This window comes from Athene noctua, chromosome 25 (genome assembly GCF_965140245.1).
Source record: "Athene noctua chromosome 25, bAthNoc1.hap1.1, whole genome shotgun sequence".
Lineage (NCBI taxonomy): Eukaryota > Metazoa > Chordata > Aves > Strigiformes > Strigidae > Athene > Athene noctua.
This window is the reverse complement of record NC_134061.1, coordinates 4035572-4059505: the sequence shown is the minus strand read 5'-3', so window position 1 is coordinate 4059505 and position 23934 is coordinate 4035572. Positions and strand designations below refer to the sequence as shown.

Below are 23934 nucleotides of genomic sequence, written 5' to 3'. Positions count from 1 at the left end.
GCTTTCTAGACACAGCAGCCAGTCTCTTCCCTTTAGCTTGTGATGGTATCTTTGGGCAAAGTCACTTATGCCACAGTGCATTAAAGGCATTGTATAAAGGGTATTGCATTACTGTATTGTCATGAGTTTAGAGTGGTTTATTGCAGCAGAGAGATGATTAAGAAGTTCCTAGGAAAAAAAAAAGGCAGCTTCAGCTGCATCAGGCCCAACCAGTATAATAGCAGGTGTCCCCATGGCTGTGGCTGCAGTGAGAGCTGTCGAAGTGTTGTCATTGTTTATGGTGTTCTAGGTTTTTTTCTTCCACCTTTTTTCTCTTTCTTTTGCCATATTTTTTTTTCTTTTTTCCCTTGGTACTATCACCCTGGCTCTGCCAGAGTCCTTGCTTTCAAATGCTGTCAGAACACCCAGTGTAGCACATGCTTGTCATAGGTACCGTGAGCATGCTGGATCACAGCACTGTGGTGCAGCTATGTGGGTTTTGGGTTTTTTTTTTTTTTTTTACATACTTGAAAATGGCATGCAGATTACTGGTGAATCACTCACTTTTTATAACATGAATAAAGTAGTCGCTTCAGTTCCTCACAGCACACAAGCATTTGTGAGTGTTTAAGTTTCCTGAAGACTTTATTTTGTTAGACAGAGGCTCCCCACACTATACCCATTCTGATTGGAGCAGTGATTTTTGAACTCTTTATAAAAAAGACTTCCAAAATGTTCTGGTGGTGATGCTGGTCCCCAGGGAGGTGCCACGTGAGCAGAGTGCTGCATGGACTTCCTCTGCAGAAGCTGGTGCCTGTTCAGGGGTTGCTGCAGCTGCCTTTGCCCAGGGGTGGCCGGTGGTAGCGCTGGGAGGGGCAGGTCTGGGTGCCCCATTTCTCCGATCGGCTCCCTGGGGGGGCTCCTTGCCTGTCACTCTTCCTCTGTGCTCCCTTCTTTGTGTGAGATGAGCGTTTCATCACGTAACCCAACGATGTCTCTGCGGATACGAGAAAAGAAAAGCACTTGCTCAGTTACCTCCTGCAACACCTTGATGGCCACGAGGATGTAAGCAGTTGTAGGTTGAAACCCCTGGCTTGAGTTCCAGTGCCAGGAAGAGTCACTGGCCCTTCTCAGCTGTACAAGTCACGCCATAACCTCAAACAGCTCTTGCCACTTCTCTGCTTAGAGTTATCCGATTACTTATTTAAAAGACTTCGGGGAGGAAGTCAGGAGCTCTATGTATCGTTGCACATATGCCTAAATATTTCAGTGTGAGAGTGCTGTGGAGGTTAGAGTACTGACAGCAGCACCGAGTGCCCAAAGCTGACCAAATGTTTTCTGTGCTTTTCTTGCTGTGCTTTGCTTGAGTAATCAGGACAATTCTCTGTTAGGCATAAAATGAAAGTAAATGATTAGAATAAAGATGTGCTGAGCTACTTGACAAGACTTGAGTACAGGGTACAGAATCTGTGGGTGTTTGGCACAGCCCCAGCACTGCAGATATTTTCACTCTTGCTTATTTTTGATTCTGTTCAAATATGACTTACCTTAAAAAAATTAACTGCAAAGTATCTGATGTTACACAACAGATACTCATAATGGAAAAACTGGCACAACAAAGCTATAGGCATGAGTTGTAGGGCTCGAGTGGTGTTCAGAATTATCCAGGCTTCAGCTCCTTCTGGAGCGCTCAGGCAATAATTGGTTGCATGTGGAGTGGTTTGTTCTATCAAATCACCCTCATTCAGAGAAGAAACCCCCAGAAAGGCTTCAGAGAGGCACAAGCCACACAGCCACACCGTCATTGGTTCCCTTTGCTTACAGTCCTCTGTGGATTTCAGAAGCAGCTAGGATGGGATGCCGAGGAAAGCAGTAACATTCCCAGAGGGATTTACACATGGAAATTCTTCCTAGGGACAAAGCAGCAGAGCATCTCTAGTACATCTCCTCCAGTGCAGTACCCAGCCCCCAAAGTCTCTTTTCTCAGGATCCCTGCAAGGCAACATGGTGATTTAGAAACTGAATTATGGTTTGTTTTTTTTTTTTTTTTTTTCCCATCCTAAGGGGTACATTTACTTTAGGTGAACATTTGACTTACTCTGCTTCTGGCTAAAATAGTAGTGAAAGGGACTGCAAGCTGTGGCAGAGAGCCCTTCCCATCCTGCCCATCCCAGGATGCATTTTAATGCAGCTACTTTGGAGATATTCCGGGGATCATTTGCCAGGAGCGTGCACACAGCGAGTCTGGTGGTAGCAGAAGCAATCTGTAGCTCTCCAGGGTTGCCTGGTTAAGTTGTAAGTCCATTACCAAACTTCGTTTCTCAGTTGCAGGTCTAGGCTGCAGGCATCACATCTGGATCAGGAGGAAGAAATGGCTCTCTCATGTGTGGGCTGCTGTTAAGTATCAGTGCAAAAACAAGAGATGAGAAAGAGGCAAGGGCTGGGATAATAACTGCTAGCAGACAGCTGGGATCAGCTGAAGTAAGGAAACCGTTAAAAAGGAATTGCAGCATCAAAGCATCATTTTTCACTTTGTAAATTCAGCTCCGGTATGTCTATAGTGTCATTTGTCCTGAAGATTTGGATTCCTGTGCCGCATCACAGTGCTAACAGCTCTAGCAGAGGGATCTATCACTGAACTGCAGGCGTCTCTGGGGTGTAAAACAACAACAGCTTGATGGCACACAACAGCCGTTCAGGAAAGCGTAAGAAAGAAGTTTCAGTAAAATAACAGAGCAGTTGAGAAGGACTGTAGGAAGGGTGTACAAACAGAACACAGCATAATAGGCCAAGCAGGCTGCATCTTGATCATGTTCTTGCCTTTGAGATAGACAATTCTGAAAAAAAAATTGTCATTAAGTGTTATAGTACTGCACTGACGTGAACACACAAGTTTTGCAGATCTTTATAGCTATCACCTGGTGACAGGAAGCTGTCAAATGAGAAATGCAGTAGTGGTTACAGTAGACACTGAAGAGGAACATTGAAAACGATGAGCATTTTCATGAAAGGAAAGACCCACACCCCCTTTCATAATAAAGTCTTTTGAGCATAGCCCACACATGGTTTGGAGGCAGCTGCTTTGCTGATTACTGCAAGCCAAAATGTTATATCAGTACACACCTACTTAACAATACCAGTTGGGTTAATTAAGAGAAGGTTACATTTTGGTTCATGTGCCTTTTGAAAAGTGGAATAAACAAGGATCTTTATTCCCTTGGGAGAAAAAAAAGTGCAAATTCTGCCAGCTGGTTTGTAATATGAGAGTGCTTTACATGGTGTATTTTCACAGCTGTCTTATCAGTTTCCGAAAATGAATCAGGGTGGAGCAAACAGTTTAGGAATGTCATGAAAAAAGGATTTGGAGCTTTGCTGTGGTTCATGATAATGATGCCCTCTTGGGATAGTGTATCAGAGTTGGAAGATCCTACTGGAGATAGGAATAACGCTTTTAAAATATTCTCACACAAAATTGAGCAGCTATTGCCTCTAAACTCTGGATGGAGACATCCTCTTCACGTTTTATGGTGGTTTGGCTTAGAGCAGTTCTCGGATGCCTCATGCTGTGAGATTCACTTCTGCAAAACGTGGCAGTTTCTGTTGCTGTGACGCGTTTCAGTGGGAGCTGAGGGATCTCGAAACTTTGTGGACCTGGGTGCTTGCTTAATCTTAGTTGAGATCATCAGCTCTGTCTAAACCAGCTGCTAAAGGTCAGGTCTTTCCCCCACTGAAGGCGGTGGGAGAACCCTGATTCCAGTGTGTTCAGTATCATGAACTAAAAACCAGAAGTACAGGGAAGGAAGCGTTTCAGTGCTGCTATGGCCAGAAAAAGTTACTGTGCTGTTTCCCCTTCATCAGGGTTGCTGTTCAGTTAACAAAATAACTGCTTGGACCAGTGCTTTGGATTTTGGTGTAGTCAAGCAATATAAAAAATCCGTACTGATTTATTGTGTGAGTTGCACAGGAGACCTGCTCTGCTGGAAAAGAATCTGACATGTTCTGTTAGCACTGCTAGGGGTTAATGCAATACGTGGACTATTTTAGCAGTTTCACTAAATATCATTTATTCCATCACTGCTAAGAGTTAGTGTATTTGACAGAAACAAATTGAGTGAACCAAAGCTTTTTCCTTTCATAAAAACGTCTAGGACTAAAACTGTACTGTTTAAAATACAGTATATTAAATCAACTTATCAAACTTCTGACAGTTTTACTTTAAGTAGCCTTATTTGTTTTGTTGGTTTGCAAAATACTTACCACTGCTTTAGAACTGGTATTTTTCTGAAGATGTCCCAAGTCTGGTTGTGAAGATGAGCAATGTTCTCTTCCTTACAGATACCTCAGGTGTCTGCTCCAAATTGTTTCAGTGACCTGCCAACACATGCACAAAAGAACATACATGGTTTACATTAACGTTATAGCCTCCCGAATTAAATGTTTTAATGATGAGATTCGTGATCGTGTGGGAGAAACTTTTAGAGTTAATAATTTTCCGTATCTCTGAAAAGCTTAAGACATGTTGATCTAGAAAACAGCAATTTGCAGCAGGCCTTGTGTCTGTCTTCATCCTGGGTGCAAAATGCTGCTGCTGCGAGTCATAAGTTGCATCTGTTGTCACAGGCGATATGGATTTCACAAGGAATCTCTGAGCCATTACCCCAGTGCCCAAAATTTGGCCCAACTGTATTGATTTGATTTATGACAACTGCTTACTGTTCTTACAGGTCTCTGTGGATGGCGGCATCACAGGCTTTACACACAGTCTATTTCAATGCTTCACCATCCTTGCAATTAGAAAATTAGTCCTAATTTCCAATCAGAACCATCCTTGCTGCATTTTAAGCCCTTGTCCTGTTCTCTGCAGTTGTGGAGAACAAACGGTTCCTTGCATCTCCTATTGACCTTATGCACACATGAAGGTTGTCATCATCTTTTCTTTAGGCTGAACATGCTAATTTGCTCATTCTCTCAGGGGATAGGCAGAAAATAACACAGAAACTGGTCGTCTTTTTCTGGCACTTTGGTTTGGATAAGATTTATTAGTAGAACCCGTGTCTTCTGACTGGAGTAATTAGAGCCGTGAGGCAAGTTTTGGGGGTGCACAACCCCTTTAACAGCAAACTTTGAACTCTGCAGAAGCAGAAAAAGTTAAAAAAAGACAGGGAAGCTTTTCTGATTTTCCCAACTATACTCGTTGGTCTGCCAGTGAGTCTTGTCCTGCCTGTGTTTTGAGACCACCACAGCAAAGTACCAGTCCATATATAGTATTTTTCCAGAGTGCTGGAACATAAATTACATGGATAATGTGTTGGAATTTTAATTAATAGACAAACTGGAAATGCACTTTTAGCTGATCTCAGTGTATCTTTATCTTTATTCAGGACCATAAACATCACACGTTATCAAAATTGTTATAGTAGCCACTGAACACAGCCTGTAAATAGCTGTGCTGAAGCTGTAGAAAATGGTGTGAAGCTTTTCCTACCCCAAATGCACATTTGCCTGATTGCCATCTGCAGTCATTAACAGTGATCTTGTGAACTCTGTAAAAACTGAGCTCAGCTGGTCCTGGCATCATTGAATGGAGGAGTACCAAAAGCTGGTATTTTAGTTTGGCCTAGAGTATATGTAACGCTGGTATCTTTTGTCTACAAAGAGGATCTTAATTCTGTAACATTAACAGAGCAGAAGGCACAATTATGAAGATTTTTCTTTACAACTGAGTGCTCTTCGCCCTCTGATAGGTGTACCCCGGTGTGCCAGAGGTGTGTTATTGCAGTCAAGATGTTATCTTCATCACATGCAATCATGAAAGCTCCTGTAGTGCCTCTCAAGAGGAAAATGGTGAGATTGGTATTGTTGCCAAATTATGAGCTGCATAAATACGTTCTCTCTTTCAGAATTGCAACTAGAGTTTGACATACAATGTTTTTCTTTTAATAATGGGTGTTTTCTGTTAGACACCGAATTCTGGAGTGAGGCACATGCATTTGGTTGGTGGATTAAGGAATCTCAGCTACCTCTTTTCAAAAAGAACACACGAGAAAGGCAGCGTTTGAAGAGTTTTAGGGTAGGAGGAAACGCTGGCTAGACAGGAAACACAATCATCCTGCTTCAAAGCACTCTTTGCTTGCTCTAACATCTTGTCTAAGACCCTTCATTCATAATGTCATTTGTGGCACTATTCTTGCTGAAAATTTCTTGATTATGGTGGACAACATCTTCCGTGAAGTTAAATCCTTCTGGAGGTCAGTAATCTCCCATTCTGACAGACCTTGGGTGCACAGCACGACGCTCATCATCTCTTGGCCAAACACCTTTTCACTTCATCTCAGATTGTGGCTTTTTCCTTGTACTTCCATCTGCTGCCGAGGGAAACGGGAACGGCTGCGAGTTGCTTCCTGTCAAGGCAGGACCTTTTGCTGTGGGTTTGGTGTGCTGTGGCGTATGTCACCAGCTCTTTGTTTCTACAGAGCCTTTAACATTCTTTTTTTCAGCGTCGAAGGGAGCTTTGGGGTTTGGTGATACGTATTTCTGAGGAGACAGAGCTCCGCAAACAGAAAAAGTTGTCTTTGTTGGCTTCTATTATTGAAAGAACTAGAACCTGGGTAGTAGTTCTGAGATTCCCAAAATGTAGTTCCTTTCATGTTGCCTGGTTATCTCCTGCCAAAACAGGTGTATACAGGAAAATAAAGCCGTTTTTATTCATGCTGTTACTCTTTTTTCTTCTCGGAAGCTCTGTTAGCTAGCCCCAGTTTCAGCCATTGCTGGGATGAAGGGTAATGCTGGCATTAAAACACAGCCCTGGTGGCAGCAGAGGGGTGGCAAAGCACACATTTATTTAGCTTTAGACAGACTAGAGTCAGTTATCGACAGCTCAAAGTGCTCTTGCTAAAAATGGCAAAAATTGAAATTAAACAGCCAGCAAAACAGAAATCTCCCTTTCCTTCTGCAAAAAAACCCCAAATCTATTTCAAAACTCCCCAGGCTACACAAATAGACATGCCTTGCATTAGTTACCGAGGGGATGGCAGGCCCTGTGTTCTGTTAGACTGATGAAGTGTGAAGAAAAGTAGTATCTCACATTTACAGGATTATACTAGAATATTTTCTCCACAGGGTTATATTTCTCAGATAACAAATATTGTAAGCAATATTTATTTTTTATATGGTCACACTTAATAGAATCCATCTAGGAGACGATCTGATGGTATATGTGGCTTAAAAGACTGAGTGTTTTTATGTCTTCCTGTAGGGATTCTGGCTATTTAAGAGACAACATCTTGTTTATTACTGCCAAATTTTTTTCTTTGCTGTTGTGCAAACTTCATGTCAACTTGCAGTACAAACTCACAAAATACAAAGAGTGGATGGAGGTTTTATCTGAGTTTTTTTTCTCCCTAGTTCAACAAGGAGATGTTTGAACAAGTGTTTATGACGCTAAGGCGTGGATGTGACCAGAATGGGACTTGGGTTGGATTTCAGGGCCAAAGTCAGGAATGGTGATCCCAGAAACTCACCCCTTAGCTAGTCTTTGAGGACTAAATGCTATAGGTGGTCTGTGTTGATATTCTTGAAATTCCTACAGTTGTGCTGCTGCCTTAGAGGTCTTTCCTTACACGGAAGCCCGGCCAGCCAGGACGGCGGAGCTGAGCATGTCGGTGTGTCCCAGAGGCGTTTCGGAGCAAACTCCCTGTGTTCCAGCAGGATCGGGCTCCTTGCCAAAGGCTGGGGAGGCTGTCATCGGTGGGGAATTTTACAACTGGTCCCTTTCCATCCTCTCCTGTGCCTCGAGGACCTCCAACCCAAGTACTGACTTGAAGAAGTTCCCTCCCTGCTGGGGCTGTCGCTCCGAAGGCCCGGGGGGTCACCCCTGCCAACGCCGCGGGACTCAGGGGAACCTCGAGGCGGCTGCTGTCGGCTACGGCCAAGTCGGGTGGTGTTGGGGAGTGGGCCCCGTGCCCTCGCTCTGGTGTTCTCCCCCGTGACTGATGCTCGGACACAAGTAACACACTCTCAGAGCCTGTGGCCCCTCTCTCGCCATCCGGGAGTTGGTCTTCTGCCATTCTCGCGTTCCCTTTGACTTCTGGGTTCTGTGTTGGAAGCGTCAGATCCTCCCTCTCTTTCATAAACCTTGAAATCTGTTTTCTTAGGAGTGATATGTGCACGTATATAAAGCAGTTGACATCAGTTCTGAGAATATTTTCTTGTAGGTGGAACTATTATTCCTCCTTGGTACCGCAACCGTGTGCAGTCAGTGATTTGCTAGGCTAATAAATTGCTGAAGGAAAAATGGGAATTATTCTGGCTATGGGTTCCCCTCTAGTGTACGTGGTTTAAAAAGACTAAAGGGCAACAGAAGATAAGCAATTACAGAAAGCACTTCTGCTGGAAGTAATGAAAGAGACAGGAGGCTACAGATTTAGATGAAAATATTTTCCTACCATGTTCTTTTTTTTTAAGTGCTTGTTGCAGAGTGTTATGTGATGCCACTCTCCTATGAAAGCAAAACCCAAAGACTGAAGGGACAGATGATATAAATGACATATTCACTCACTCGGATCCAAGCTTAATTCCAGAACCTTGGCATCTTCTTTATCAGCTTTGCTAACAAATACACCTTAAAACCAAACCAGAGCTACCTCCAATTTTTATTAAGGCTTCCCAGGCAGGATTCTTTCAGTTGCCATTTATTTCTTGTACAAGTGATTTTCTTGACTCACAACTGAAGATGACCCTGTTGCTTAATTTATTTGGTCATTAATTTGGCACTGTGGGCAGATGTGATACGAAGCTCTTAATTAACCATTTGGAGGTTTGAGGGAGGCAAGTAATCTGCACCCAGAAGGTTTAACAAGGCATCCCAAGGGAGTATAGATACTTCTGATTAATTAAGGGGAACATTTTGTACTGGACTAAAAAGGTTATTTTGCTGGCTAAGACCTAAACATTAGTTTTCTGAGAGGGAAATAACTACATAAACCCCGAAATTCTGTTTACCATGTAGTTTTTTGTGCAAAAATAGCATCGATTTTAGTTTGATGAGAAACCTGTATTTCTGTCACTATTATATTTAATTTGCAGTCGACAATTAAACAGTGCTGATATGCTGATTGGATTGCTAGTTGCAGAGTGTATCTCAAGCTATTTAGGTAATTTAAATAAATGTTTACATTAGCTTTAACAGGTAATACGGCCTGTCTCTTCCTGTGCGTTCCTTTTGCACCCGCTCTTCAACTGTCTGATCTCTTGTAGGGGAGGATGAGTGAAGCGTTTCGGTTGTCAGGTATTACTCCCAGAAGTCTTTCTTAGGAAAAAAAAAAAAATAATAGAAGGCTGTGGGGGTGTTTTCACAGCAGAGAGATGTGCCTACGCGGACGGGAGGTACCTGGAGCGGCTCCGCCTACACGGGCAGCACAGGGGCCGGTTGCGGTGATCGGGTTCCCATCGCCTCGTTCCGTGTCATCGCCAAAAAATCCCTTGGCTCAGCCGCGGTCCCTTCCGAGCGGTACCTGCAGGAACAGGTTCAGCAGCCAAACGCGGTTTGAACGCCTCGGCCCTGCTGGAGGCGCTGACAGATGCCGGAGCCGCCTGAGGGCTGGTCCCCGCGGCGCAGCCCGGCCCACGGAGCCGCCCGCCGCCGGCCCCCTCCTCTGCGGGCTGACCCTTCGCACGGCATCGCTGGCCCCGCAGCCGCCCGCGCCTTCCCGCCCGCAGCGAGGGCGCCCCGAGGGCGAGAGCGGCTCCCTCAGAGCGGGCCCGCGGCCACCGCCTCCCCTCACAGGGCAGCCCCGCACCGCTTCCCCCTCAGCGGAGGGGCCCGCGCCGCCGCCCTCCCCCTCACAGGCGGAGCCCACACGGGCCCGGCGGCCCCGCCCGCGCCTCCCGCTAAAGTTTCTGGCGCCGCCGGGCCCTGCCGGCGCCCTCCCGCTCGCTCCCGACGGGGGCGGTACGGCGGGCGGCGACCGCGGGTGTCATTAGGGCTCCCGCCCCCCCCCCGCGCTTCCCGCAGCGGCCGCGCCAGGTCCGAGAGCGGCGGGAGGGAGCAGCCGCCCCGCCCCCGGCGCAGGTTGCGCTGGGGCGGAGAGGGCCGCGCGTTTTGCATAGCCACACCCCCCACATCTCATGAATAATCCATCGGCCCCGCCCCTCCCGCGCGGCTCAGCTCACCTCCGCGCGCGAAGGGGGGGGGGGAGCCCGGGGGCGCGCGCGCGCCCGCCCGCCCGCCGCTTCCCCTCCCCCTCCCGGGGGGTGTTGGGCGCCGCTCCCGCCCCGCCCGCTCCCCTCCCCTCCCCCCAGCGCGCGCCCGGGAGGCGGCGGCGCGTTCCGGAGCGGCCGGGCGGGGGGCAGGGGCGCGGGGCCGCCGCTCCCCGGGGGAGGCCGCGGCGGGCGGGAGGGAGCGAGCGAGCGGGGCGCTGAGGCGGGCGGGCGGCGGGAGAGCGACGGAGCCGGCGCCGCCACCGAGGAGGGGCGAGACCGGCCGCCCCCCCCCAGCCCTCCCCGTCCCCTCCCCTTCGGGCGCGCGCTCGGGCCGGCGGCGGCTCCCGGCGCTGTGGTGAGAGGGAGGCGCCCCGCGCTCGTCGGCCGCGGCCGCGGGCGGTGCGTCTGCGAGGGGGGCGCCGGCCGCCGGGGAGCCCCGCGACGCCGTCCGCCAGGTAAGGGCCAGCGGCCGCGGGGCGACCGTGGGGCCGCGTCCCGCCACCCCCCGCCGCGACAGATTGAGGGGAGGGGACACACACACACACACACACACAGCCGTGAGGGGGCGACGCCCGGCGACATGTTGGCGGGGACCGGGGGGGGGGCGGGCGGCGGGTAGCGGCGGGGTCTGGGTGGAAATCGCGGCGAGACCCCCCCCCGCCACGCCCCTTCCCCGCCGAGCCCCGCGGCGCGGAGGGGGGGGCGGTTGGAGCCCCCGTGATAGCGGGGCGGGGGGGGGGTCCCCGCGGGCGGCGGGGTGAGGCGGGCCGGGTCCGGCCGACGCACGGGGGGCGGGGGGGGGTTCTTCGTTAATAAAACTTGGGACAGCGGCGGGAGAGCGCGAGCGGCGGTGAAGGTGGGGTCGGTACCAGCACAGCCTGCAGGTAGAGTTTCAAAAATCCCGTCTTTTTCGATTAGAAATCGCCTGTTTTTTTAAGAGAGCGGCACGCAGGCTGAAAAGGTAAGTGGTTAATATTCCGTGTGCAAATCACGTGCCGCGGGATTCATCCCGTTAAACGCTGAGGGAGGGTGCAGGAGGGAATTTTTTTTCTCGCCGAACGGCCCCGTATTTACAGGGGCTGTGCTGCAGGTAGCGCGCACGTGAGACAAACACCCACCGCCCTCCGCTCCCCGCCTCGGTGCTGCTGGAGAAAAACACGGGTTAAACCTCCTCCCCCTTATTCCTCCCGGAGGGTGAGTAAGGAGTGTGGAGTCTAATGACACACGGTATCTTGCTATTACAGGCGTGGGTTGATTGTTGGGGGCTAAAATGTAAAAAAGAAATGGGAGATGATGAGGCAGACAGCTTCTCTCAGATGGATGTTTTGCAAGGAAAAGGCAGATTCTCATCCCTGCTTGTGCTGGGAAGTTCGAGAGCATCTCTTAGACAGTGAGCTGGTGTAGGCAACGATGCACCAGTGTGGATTTTAGGCTTTCATACAGGTGAAACTAGCACAAGGAAAATTAAATATCTGGAGGAATTAAATAAATTATGAAGGTTAATTAGCGCTGCCGGGGAGTGTAGCATAGCTGCATGCAGTACGCTGAACCAAGGCAAATTAGTGTTGAAATTGGGAGAAGAACAAGAAGAAATACAGCGAACGTGCCGTAGAGAAGAACAACATGGCCATGAAACCCTGCTTGCAGCATTTCCCAGGTTGGAGCTTGGAATGATTTCTTCAGAATGCTCAAGGTTGGCTGTTATCTATTCTTATTTCATCCTCAAAACTTAAAATACCGAACCTGCAAGTGAAAACATCCATTCCTAGTGTATGAATTAAAAAGAAAAAAAAGAAAAGGAGCTGGTGAAATAAGTAGTGCCTTTCGGTGAGAATGTATTGAAGAGAATTTGCTAGCAACAGTCACATGAGGCTTCGTACTGGAGTGGTAGGAGACACTTCAGAGCGCAGATACTTTGTGTAGAGGTATGTTTCTCTAGAAAATGTATGATGAATGTGCAGTCAGGATATGAAAGTACAATATATTGTAACTTGCCATAATCAAAATCCTAGTTTTTGACTGTGAACAAACTACTGGGGGGGAGGAAAAACCCACAGTAGTGCTTAGGCAAAAACTGTCTTAAACCAGTTGAGGGCCGTGGCCATTATGACTCTGGGGCATCTGAAAAAATAAACAAACTCCTTAAGGAGTTTTGCTTTTTTGTAATAACTCTTGCTAAGTGCATCATAAATGTAAAAGACTCTCCAGACTTAGCACCAGTTTCGTGGAGAGGAGTGGTAGGGCTGTGTCCTGTTTGGATCTAGTCTGGTTGTAGAGTATTGAGGCATCCTTGCATGTGCAGATTTAGACTTGTAAATACAATTTGGATTACTGGTTACGTATTCAGTGTAACTGGATGACTAAGACAATTTTATAAAATAAAATCCTTATCAATATTGATTGCGTTGTAGCAATTCCTGTCTTGTTCTCATCTTCCTGTCTTCTCCATTGGTTTTCCCATGATCCTATTTGAACTAAATTTCAAGTTGAAATACATATTCAGAAGAAAAATGTCTTCTGAGGTTCCTAACAACTACCTTTTAACACTTCAGGTTACATACACTAGGTTTACTTTCAATTAAACCTTTAGAATACAAGTGATTTGTATGTTGATGTTGAGAAATCCATGATCATATCTGTTACGTGCAGTGAATTTCTAAAAGACTAATTTTTTTGATGAAACAGTAGGCAAGCATGACTAATTTTCTGCTTGTAAATTCTTATTTATTAATATTAATGTCCATAAATGCAAACTGTGTAAGGCCCAAACGTGCACTACCTACAGTATTATGCACTCTGTACACTGAGTTCCGCAGGTTTTGGTTTATATATATATGTATTTTCAGAGGAACACTTTATCTGCAAGGCCTTCCTTGGTTTGCCTGTGACACATTTTAAGTTTCCTTAGTGTAGAATCTTACATATTTTTTAATTTCAGTATGCTTGTTAAAATTGGTAATAGTATATGCTACTTTTTTATTAGGGAGCAAAAGGAAAACAATAAGAAGGCAGCCAAAAAAACTCTAAAACAACCCCCTGGTATATTAAAAAGAAAAAAACCTGCAACCCTCCCAACTTTGTGCATGTTTTTTCTCTTTTTCCTTTAAAAAGGATTATGTTCCTCCTTATGTTTTATGTAAGTTTGCCTTTTCTAGAGGTGGTTACACTTGTGATCATCTGAGAGGTTAGTAACACCTGTAACTCCATGTTGTGAAATACTAAAAAAATAATAATTTTGCCTTAAAAATCAAAACCCTGATCTTTTTTGTCTTTTTAATGTAAAAAGCCATAAGTTTACATATTGTTTCTTTTTCTTTAAACTTTTGAGTACAGATTTTCTTTAGAACAGAATGATAGGCCAAGATGATTTCTTTTGACATCTAGACAAGCAAATGGCTCTGAGGGTAGTTTCTGGATGACATTAAGCTGATTTGAAGAACTGGTACAAAATCCGTGACCTCTTGTCCCTGTTCTCCCACCCACAGCAGCGTGATGTTGTGGCCCACTCTCTTGTACCAAGTTAAATGCTTGAGCAGCTGCTGGGCGAATGAAACCTTCATTTTTGCAGAGTTCATTTCTAGCTGGATCCAGAAACCCAACTTGACCTGTTGAACACGAAGGTGACAGGAGGAGGATGCAAGAGTGTGAAATAGAGTAGCTGGATCTGTCCTTCATGGCAGCTCTGAGCTTTTTTTGGATGGTTGATGCCAGTTGTGAGCTCGTGCCTGGAGCACTTGCATGAAGCCTTAAAATGGTACCTGTGTGTGTACAGTGAGTGCCTTTCAGTGAGTGGGTGTTTTGTTTAGGCTTAGTAATACACGAAAAATACTCACAGTCTTACAGCCTTAATTACGTCATTGATTATAATCCTTGTGGTCAGCCTGGTCGGTACTTTCCGGTTGCCTTGCACTTTGCTTCCAGTATAATAACCATGTGCCAACCTCTAGGAACATTTTCCAGCATCCGTAGAACACGCAGGAGCTGTGTGGTCATACAGGCCCTAGAGGTGTTACCCATGAGGTTACCACAGTTGTTGGAGAGAGCAGAACTGAGCCCACAGCTTGTTCCTGACTCTTAGAATTCAAAGTCTTCATCTTGGAATAACGTACTCATTTTAACTAAAAGGTAGAGAGTAGGCCTGTTGCATTCACTGGAGATAAATTAGTGTGAAAAGCTCACTGCAACTGCAAATATTTGTAGTGGTAGAGTGAACCAGACTATTCATTTCTGGTTTATTTGCCAACTGGACTTTATGAGCTTTGAAAAACAAATTCTAGCTGTGTTACTTAGAATTATTCCAGTCCCGTTATTTTATGGGGCTAAAATGCAGTTTTACGCTCATTTAAAAAGTAATTACTTTAAATACAGACCCTGCATTAATTAGAGGAGATAGCGGCTTGCTCTGTGTGCTTACATTAAGAAGGGAGAAACTGGGCATTTAGAGCCTAATCTCAAAATTGTCCCATGTGAAGCTGCCTCATTCAATTCAGTTTGTTGAGGTTCCTCTTAAGCAACCTGTGACAAAAGGATTTATTTTAATGTTGAGGGTGATGGATAAATTTGAGAGGAATTTAGGTTGTTGTCCTAGTGTGGAATTGGCTGTGGAATTCTGATGAAAGAGCATAAGTTACTTCAGCAGATGCTGAATAAAAATGCTGTATCTTTGGGGAGCTATGGTGGTGGAACTGTGGTGTTTCATATCTTCAGGAAGAGAAATTTTGATTATTCTGTAGATTTCCCCTAGTAGTCTGTTTTTCTTCCTGAGCAGCATGTATTACCTCTCTTTCCAAAATGTGTCAAATAAGTTAATTCATACTCCGGTGTGAAAAACTCCATCTTGAAAAATAGTCTTTAAGAGAACATTAATTAGTAATGATATAAAAAGTTATAGTATGCTTTTTTGACTCAAATTTGGTTTTGTGCCACATTGTGTGATTGTTTGATTCCAAAGGAATCATTACTTATTCATGTTGTGTATAAAATACGTCTAATAGTTGGGTTTGTATGTGTTCTGTGTAATGGTCTATTGGTCTTAAGTTTTACTTCCTTAGTAATTTTTATTTTTTTGGTAAAGCTTTTTCTTGTCCTGAGTGGAAGGCTTGTTTGCTAAAAATATTGATTTTTTTTTTTTAGATTTAAAAATTGGAGATTTTTTTTTTTTCTTCCCTTTCCCTCCCACCAACCCTGTTGCTTTGTAAAGATGAGAATTATTTAGCTCTACCGAGGAAGTAACCTTGGGTAGTAATCCTTGAGAGCCAGTTTGGCAAAGGCACACGTAGATACTTCAGGAACACGAAGAATCCTGGTGAGTTCATGTTACTATTCCTATGCAGGCAAGTCTCCACATGCTGCTGCCTTCTTGAGCTGGGGCCCTCATGCTGATGAGGAATGATGTTGTATGAGCTAATGGGTAGGGAAGTAATCTGTTAGAGTGGTGTTCTCTTTTGAACTGGCATAACTAATGAAGAGAGTGATGAATCATGCATGTTGACATTTCAGCTATTACCAGTATTTGTTATTTATTTGTCCTTTATGAACAGAACATATTGGTGACTGAAGGAATATCTTCCAGAGCAGACTGACAGCTCTGTGCTGTGAAGGCTAGAGTTGCTGTTAATTTTTCTGTTTGGCTGGGGAATGATTTGTTGTTAGAGATCTTTCATAGTCATAATTTTAAAGTCTTGGGGCAACTTGTTGCTCATTAGATGTTCGCTTGTACTTAATGAGAAAGAATGGAGTGAGTGCTCTATGTCCAAAGTGGAGATCCTGGTGGGTATGAATTATCCTTTCTTGCACCACAAGCAGTTCCATTCATGTTGGCCCATTTCAATAAGTTACTGAAAAGTCATCTGATTAGCGTTTCTGCCCTTATTATGCTGATCAAAGCAGAGAAAGCTCAAAGCTGTGTTTGTTCCTGTGCTGAGCTGGAAGTGTATGCAAATAGCAAATGTGGATCTTCCATTATCCAAGCCTTTCCAAAGCTTGGCAAGACGGAGACAGGCTTTCTTGCGTGTCTTTCCACAAGTTTTTTAATCTGGAAATTTGTGATCATTTCTTTTAGAGTAGGTTGCGTGCAAGACAGCAGAGATTTGGTCATCATGATGAGTTATTTGTCTTTACATCCTGTTTTCCGTGTGGTTTTTTGCCATTGCAATGGATGACTTGGTTTTCAGAGATCAGTGAGAACTTTGCAGATTTCCATTGTGTAGTACCGAAAACCTGAAGCTTGTCTAAGTGCATCACTAATGAAATTCAGTTGAACTGCATCTCTTACTGTAGGGGATATTTTTAAGATTAAAATATGGAATAGCTTGGTAGAGCAGTTGAGGTAAAATTCCCAAATAGCGGTGAGTAAGGTAAATGTGTGTTTTTTCTGAGTCCCTCACTTTAATGGTGAATATTCTTTTGTCTGATTCTTACTTACAGCAGCTTTCATTTCTAATTATGGTTAAATTGTAGTGATCTCAAATTTGAGATTTGTAATGAACTCATTAATGAAAGAAGTATTTTGGATAGGTGAATTCTTATTTGCAATACAAGTCATGCTGGAAATTTGTTATTAATTAGCAAGGGTGAGAAAAGAGATGGTGAATTGTATTTTAATGATAGGAGATCTTCCTGTTTACTTACTTACTTTTAGATATTTTGGGTGTTTATTTCATTTTTCCCTTCATGCCTGTATGCTTTCCAGGGTAGGCAGGATAATATTTTGGCAGATTGCTGCTACTTTTCTGTATTCAGATTGTTTAAGTAAGATTCTTTTATGAAACAATCAGTAGGAAACGTCACTGCTGCAATTTATATTTTTACATGCCTTAAGGAGTGAGGCTTGTGTCTGTGTGTGAATGGTTCCCCCCCTTTTTAGCATGTTCTTTTCAGCTGGCCGTCTTAAAAATTTGGGTTTTCTTCTCAGTTTGGGTGAGAAAACTGGATGAACCCATTTGAAAAAGAGAAACCATTGGTGTATATGAAAAGTATGAAAATTAAAGAGAATGTAAAATATCTCTTCAGAATGGGAGCATGAATATTTATAGTGTTTGTGGTTCCAGAAAACAGTTGTGCATTGATTCCAATTGCTGAACAGCATTTAACTGATACTCTTGAAAGTGTCTTAATATCTTTAACCTGGAAACAATTATGGTCTCATCTGTTCACTGCCAGTCACCTTGATGGTAATCTGAAGTCCCCTGCAGGTGAATTTTCCATCCTTGAATTGCACAGTATTAAGCTGATTGAGCTAGATCCTGCGGTCAGTGTTTTAATGGTTGGCTTAAATATTGGTAAGCCGTATTTATGGCCTCTTACGTCATGCTTAGCATTTTCAGTGGGTTGCTTCTGAGTGCGTAAAATATTATTTCCAAAGCATTTGAGAAAAATTACAACAGATTCACCCAGAAAACTGAGTGAAGACTGTAAAGAGAAACGAATTGAATAGCTTTCTGGTCATGTATCTAGGGGTATAAATGTTAGAGGATTTGTATTCTTTCTATGGTTGTCACCTAGAAACTGGTTTATTTGCTTTATTTTAGGGAAACAAACAAACAAGAAAGAAAGGCTTATCTTTTACTGCTCTTTAAAGTTCTACCTGTCTGTGCCATCACCCAGCTGTGGATTCCTGCTATCTTCATCCCCCTGCGGAAAGGTGCTGGTCTTTCAGCTGTGCTGAACCAGATGCCTGGGTGGAAGGTAAAAAAAAAACCCAAACATTTTTCAGCCTTTCTCCTGGTGTTCCTGCCCAGAAATTATTTACAGATTGTGCTGATCAGGTGGAGCTAATAGTCCTGTTTTGTCCCACCAGTCTGGCACAGCAGATTCTCATGATGCCTTTTTCCACCAATAAAAATGAGTGTCTGACATCGTCTCTTCTTGGGTTGTGATCCCATAAAGTTAGCATTTTTAATGAAGAAATATTATGAGAAAGTAAAGGAACAATATGCAACCAGAGTGCAGTGAGCAGTGGAGTGTGCATATCTCCTGTTGTTGGTCCTTTTATTTACTTAATAACAGATGATTTTCCCTTTTGCCTTGTCTCTCATTCTGTCCTGTGGGATTCTTCTGTGTTGAGAAACTATTTTTGATAGTAGGGTGCTCTTAATGGTTCCAAATAATGGTTTGAGGAGGCCTAATAACTGGAAGATAAAAGTACAGAGCGCATTTGTAGAAATGTGGTACATGGTTTTATTTCTGAGAGACGTCAACAGGAGAGCCTACAAGTTCTGTAGTTCATCAGGATTTAGGGGGTCACTAGGGGTTTGGGAGTGTGGTGCTTGTAACTTGAAAGAAGTTGGTCAAAATGGTTATGTCCTTTCAGGCCTAGCCGCCCATGCCCACTCCTCTTTCTCTAGGCTCCCTTAGTAGTATGCAGATGCTTAGTTTCACGTCTTGGCTCTTTTCTCAGTGGTCAGTGTGTGCCTGTGAACAGAAGGGGCCAGTTGCTGAGTAGATAATTAGGATAGGCTTAGCCAGGCTGTTTCTTGTAAGTGCTGCAGAAGAAAGTCTTCAGCAAAGGGGAGATTAGTGGGCAAACAGATAAACCACTTTCCTTCAGAGATTTTATGGAATAGAGTATGGAAGGATTCTGAGAGAGGGAAAACCAAAGTAAAATATCATGAGGACAGAGTTTAGAAAGATGTCATGTTAGGAGGAAAGAGGGAGAGTGTGTGTTGAACTTCTACGAGAGTTGTAAAACAGGGCCTGTGGAGGGGTGCAAATGTGAGAGGATGTAGTGATTTGAATGATCCGAGTAAGTGTTCTTGCTTGGGGATTTTGCTGGCTTGCCCCAAGCTTCCAGTCTGCATTGTTCTTCATGTGACTTCATTTTTAAGGATATTTGCACAATGATACTGTTTCAGGCAGTTATTCTGTACATACAGCTGTATGTTGCTTAATTTGTTACTTTCTGTAGTTGCTTAAGTTAGCGTCTAATGCTTATTAGCTTTTCTAGCAGCTTTTGCATTTCTAAATAATCTTAGTTTAATAGCTAATTTATATTTTATGAAGGGAGAAATCTCCCATTTGCTAATTTAATGGGGATTTTTTTCCTCTTGTTCAAATAATTCTTCCTTTAATTTTCAATGTAAGATTTGATTAGAGGACCCCAACTCAATTTTCTGCTGTTTCACACAGTTATTATTATGAGATACTCAGCTTCTCAATTAGAACATTAATGTTTGCTTGAAATCTTTGTGAGCACCACTCCATTGGCACCAGCCTTCAGTTAATACTTGGGCCTGTGTCAAGGCATCCCTTGCTTTTTTGTCTTCAGGAGTGGAGCCTTAGTGTAACGGGAACCATTAAAGAAAGGAATATTGTTCTTTGAAGGCTTAAGCTGTAATGGAGCCCACCCTCTTTCTCTTCAGACTGGTAATATTATCTGTGTCTTGATTTAAAGAAAAATAAGGAAAACGCAATGCTGACAGCAGGCAGTGCTGCTACACCTCCTCAGCAGAGGTGGAATATACCATCTGGCACTATGTGGGTAGTAGTTATCCCAAAAAGTAATAACAGTGGGAGTTCTTGCCAGTTACAAGTTGTGATCACAAGCCAAATGGTGTAGTTCTAAATTAGTGTACGTTTCCAAAGAGAAAGAGATGCAAGTATTTATTTTTGCGAACTTGAGAAGTATTTTCAGTCATGGGGGTCTATGCTGAGGTTTTAGTTGCTAGCATCTGAAAGGAAGTGTGAGGGGAGTAAGTCCGGGGAATATGGGCTGTGATGCCTGCTAGACCATTTTCTAGGCACTAAAAAAAAGTTGGGTTTTTTGTATTATGTAAGCCTCAATTTGGTTAGTACATGCAAGGCTGAAACTGAGGAATTATTTTAAAAGAATGAATAGCGGAGTGGTCTTTGATTGATTTGATTTTGACTTTGACTTTGCCAGACCTTTCAGATCTCAGTTCTTCATCCTTTGGCACTGCTAACTAGTCTTGAGCAAATGGTTGCTGCCTGCTGTAAGATGAGAAAAACTTTGTAATTAGGTGAATAATTCCTGATCTTGCTTTTGGTAATGCTTTGTTGTGGTGGCCTATGACATTTTTGTCTGAGAAGTTAGACACAGCTTAATCAAAACTGCTGTAAAGTGGATGCAGAGCTGGTTAGCAAGTTGCTTAGTAACCTGGATGATAGACTTGAGAGTGCACTAGTAAAACCTGTGGATAACATCATCAATCAAGGGGCTGCAGGTGTAGGAAGAAAGGATTATATTTGACAGGATCTTGAAAAATTAGAAACTTAAAATATGAGCACATTAATTTCTCAGAGTTTATTCTGAATAAAAATAATGGTCAGTAATATAAATACAGAAAAACGGAAACAGAGCAAAGCTTTGTAAAACATCCAAAAAGAAAATGAAAAAAAATCAATGTCATTTGCATGCATACATGCTTGCATGCACACAGAGCAAGGGAAATTCAGAGGGAATTGTGAATTGGTGACTTTTTTTAGGTCTGGGTTCTTATTGCAGCTTGCTCAGACCCTGAAAATACTGTGTATCAGTGTGAACAAAATTAATGCACAGACACAGAGAGGTTTTCAAAGAGGGCTTTTTTTTGTTCTTAAGTTATTTGGGTAGATGGTTCAGCTGCTCTGTCAGCAGACGTTGTCTCTCTGCTAGGGGACGGTGCCAGTATCTTTCCCCCCTCCAGCACTGATAACTGCAGGGGTCCTCATCACCTAGATAAGCTTTGCATTGGACTCTTAGTTCTTTGTGGATTTTTTTTACTGCCTCTTCCTCTTGCAAATACCCTAAGACTACTACCTAACAGTTCTAGTCAATAAAGACTTTGTCTGAGTCTACTGAACGTGTTCATAGTCCTTTCATTGAGTTAGTTTTCCATGTTGTGTTGCTGTAGTTTTGATCTTTGGGAGTGGAGATCAGTTGGTGGATACATACACAAATTTTTAAAGTGGGTTAATGAATATTAGCTAGTAAGTGCTTGAATATGGTTGTTTGATCTGTTTACCAAGCTATTTCTATTTAGAAATATAGTTTTAAGTCAGATATTAAGGCACTGTTTCTGAAATAGTTGCCTCAATTAGATAGTTTTTGTGAGGAATTTCAGCATTCTTGTAAACTAAATCCGTTCTATGATTTTTACATACCTGATGTAAGTGTATACTGTGTATTCTCTTATGTGTGTTGGTTACAATTAGAATTTTGCAATAGAGAAAGCTATTATGGTTAATTTAAAACTCTTACCTCGCATTTGTCTCCATAGCCAAACCACTTTGTAGTCAGAAAAGCAGGTAAGGCACTACTACAGGCTGCGTTTACCACTTTGCATATGCTACGCTTTTTTGTGTAGTCAAGGTTTTTCACTCTAGCATAAACACTGAAAAATCGTAGATGCAAATTAACGTTCTTCATAAATGGAGGTGAATGAAAATCTTTCCAAGTTTGGCTAAAACCATCTTTAAAGAAAGGTTAGATCATATGGCATAAGTTTATTTAGTTATTCATCATTATCAGGAAACAGAACAACTGTAAAAATTTTCCAAGTGGTGAGTCTGTCTTTACTCTGGTTTACATGAGTATGGTTCGGGTGTGTTTTCTTCAGTTAAATAGTAATACTATATGCAGAGTAAGTCTTGTTGTATTAATTATTACCCATTTAGCTATGGATATACTAGAGCTGACTCTGGCATATGTGGGGGATTTACCCTTCTCAAATGTCACATGCTGCCACCTGTGTTCTTGCATCTGATGCATGCGAGTGCTTACTGAAATCTGCAGTTTTGGAATTCAGGCAGCTTAAATCTATACTTGTCAAACGTCTGTACTATAAATCCCCAGATTTATATCTGGTGACAGTTTGCTCATAGTCTAGACACTCATGCTGAACTTCTGCGTGAAGCTCGTCCTGACTGCTTACATTCAAGAAGTCGTTTTTCTGTATTGTATTAAGAGCTTATCCATATGCTACAAGCTCTGAGTGCAGGAAGTCTGCTGGCAGCAGTCCCGCTATTCCATATTCTGATTTCAGGCTCTTTGTGGATCTTAAAAAAAAAAAAAAAAAAAAAAAAAGCAAGCATAAAGCATGACAAGTTGTTGGCTGACTGATTTCTAGATAAGTTTTGCAAAAAAATTTGAATAATTATTAATGTTACGTTTAAGAAATGATGCCATGTGGCTGGTTCTGGTGTGAGCTGCAGGATATGATTAAAAATAAGATTGAACAGTGCATGGGGGCAGTTTGGTGGAGAGCAGTCTCCACGTTGAGCCTCCCTATTGCTGCAGTTTAGGAGCAGTAGTAGTGGCTGTTAGTTGGAGCGGGTCAGAATGCCAAGAGGGAAAAAAAAAATATTTCCTTTAGATAATTGGCATGCGTTGTTGTATCTGTATTGTCATTAGAACATCTGATTTTTGCAATTAGTTTGAATTGAGTAATATTTTTGATATGTTGTCCTATTTTAGAACTTTATAGGAGCAATACATAATGTTTTTTAGTAAAGATTCTCACTTCTCTCCTCTTGACCTCCCTTTCAGAGGAAACCATTATTTTGGCTTCACATAGGCAGTATGTAGTGACTGTTGAGTTCTCTACAAGAAACAAACCCCAAATCTCCTTGAAGCTATGGCTGATAAAGCTATGGCTGCAACAAAGTATTTGTTTCCTGACTGTCAAGGCTGGTTTTGTTTGCAGGATTTCCCAAACTTGGGCTAAACTTTCAAATGGTTTCAGTTTTCTGAAAATTTTTATTGTGTTGTGACACCAGCATAAAATGGAAAAGCAAGCTGAAATTTGTTCACTTGTGTCCATTTTCTTCTTCTAACATAACTGATTGACAACAGTTTATTTGGGCGCTTTGACCCGTAAAAATGCTTGTAAATGCTAAAGCTATAATTTGCTAATATTAAACATTGATTAAAGTAATCCAAAAGAATATCCTGTATTTCCTAAAAAACATCAGAGGGAATACATTCTGCAGCCTTTCCTGACTGTATGCAAGGGCACAGAGTCTGGCTCCTGCACCTCAGTGTATGGAATAACAGATGTGGCCAGACCAAGCTCAGAAGAGTTTTAAAAATAAACCCACAGTAACTTATATAATGTTGTATGTAAAATAATCTTGGACATCTTCGTTGTGTTTGGGGAGAAATAGCTTTTAGTTTGATGTAGTAGGTGCTTGTATACATTAAGGCAAATATAATTTTCGAGTTTTCTGGAATGCCTGTGTAGGAAGGAAAGTTCAGTCTCAGTCTGGAATTATTTTGGATAATTCAAAGGAAAAACGTAATTGTTATGTAGGAGAACTTTTTTTTTTGTATTTTTAAGATGCTCTGTAACACATCATTAAAATACAACTAAAAAGAGCCCAGCAGAAAGCACTGTGTGTCAGTGCTCTCTCTTGTAAAGACTGAGTTTACATTGCTTCATGCTTGTTCCTGCTGTTAAGAGTTGTTGCATCTGAAGCGCTTGTGCTAATGGGAGTTGACCTGATTTTTTTTTTCTAATAAAACACAAATAGGAAATGGTTATTGAAGTATAAATACTTAGTAAAATTTAAGTTTATTATAATCTTCCAAGTAAGAAACCACTTAAAATACTAATCAGTGTTTACATGTTTGATGTGCCTAGTTTGATTGAAAGATTCAATATTTATAGTTAGTTGCTTTTTAGATAAAGGAAAGAAGTCTCCAGGTTTCATATTGTGTTATTTGTATACCTCTGTGAATTCAGTGTTTTCCTTTAGGAAATTGCTTTTATCTGTATGCAGCTTGCTCGCAGGGTTTTACTAAGTAACATTGGGAAATAC

The 23934-nt window shown here is 42.9% G+C and overlaps 1 protein-coding gene and 1 long non-coding RNA gene across 14 annotated transcripts in view; one reads left to right on the top strand and one right to left on the bottom strand.

Annotated features, from left to right (window-relative positions):
* Positions 1-23934, top strand: part of TANC2 (tetratricopeptide repeat, ankyrin repeat and coiled-coil containing 2) — a 289333-nt gene that overhangs the window by 20908 nt on the left and 244491 nt on the right. Inside the window, exon 1 of one of the 10 annotated variants that reach the window (XM_074926917.1) lies at positions 10443-10634. The exons of 8 other annotated variants lie outside the window; for them this stretch is intronic. The gene's annotated coding sequence lies outside the window, so the exon portion shown is untranslated. Of the gene's footprint in view, positions 1-10442; positions 10635-11513; positions 11873-23934 lie in introns of those variants that run through there. One more of the 10 variants, XM_074926918.1, reaches the window with a different exon arrangement.
* Positions 559-10269, bottom strand: LOC141970366 (uncharacterized). Of its 4 annotated transcripts, none has more exons than XR_012635176.1 (4): positions 10150-10269; positions 9368-9491; positions 4237-4350; positions 559-2373 (listed from the first exon to the last, which is right to left on the bottom strand). It is a non-coding gene; the product is annotated as an uncharacterized LOC141970366 (long non-coding RNA). The 4 variants fall into 4 exon arrangements; XR_012635175.1 differs by lacking the exon at positions 10150-10269 and having other exon boundaries at positions 559-976; positions 1527-2373; positions 9368-9901; XR_012635173.1 differs by lacking the exon at positions 10150-10269 and having other exon boundaries at positions 9368-9901.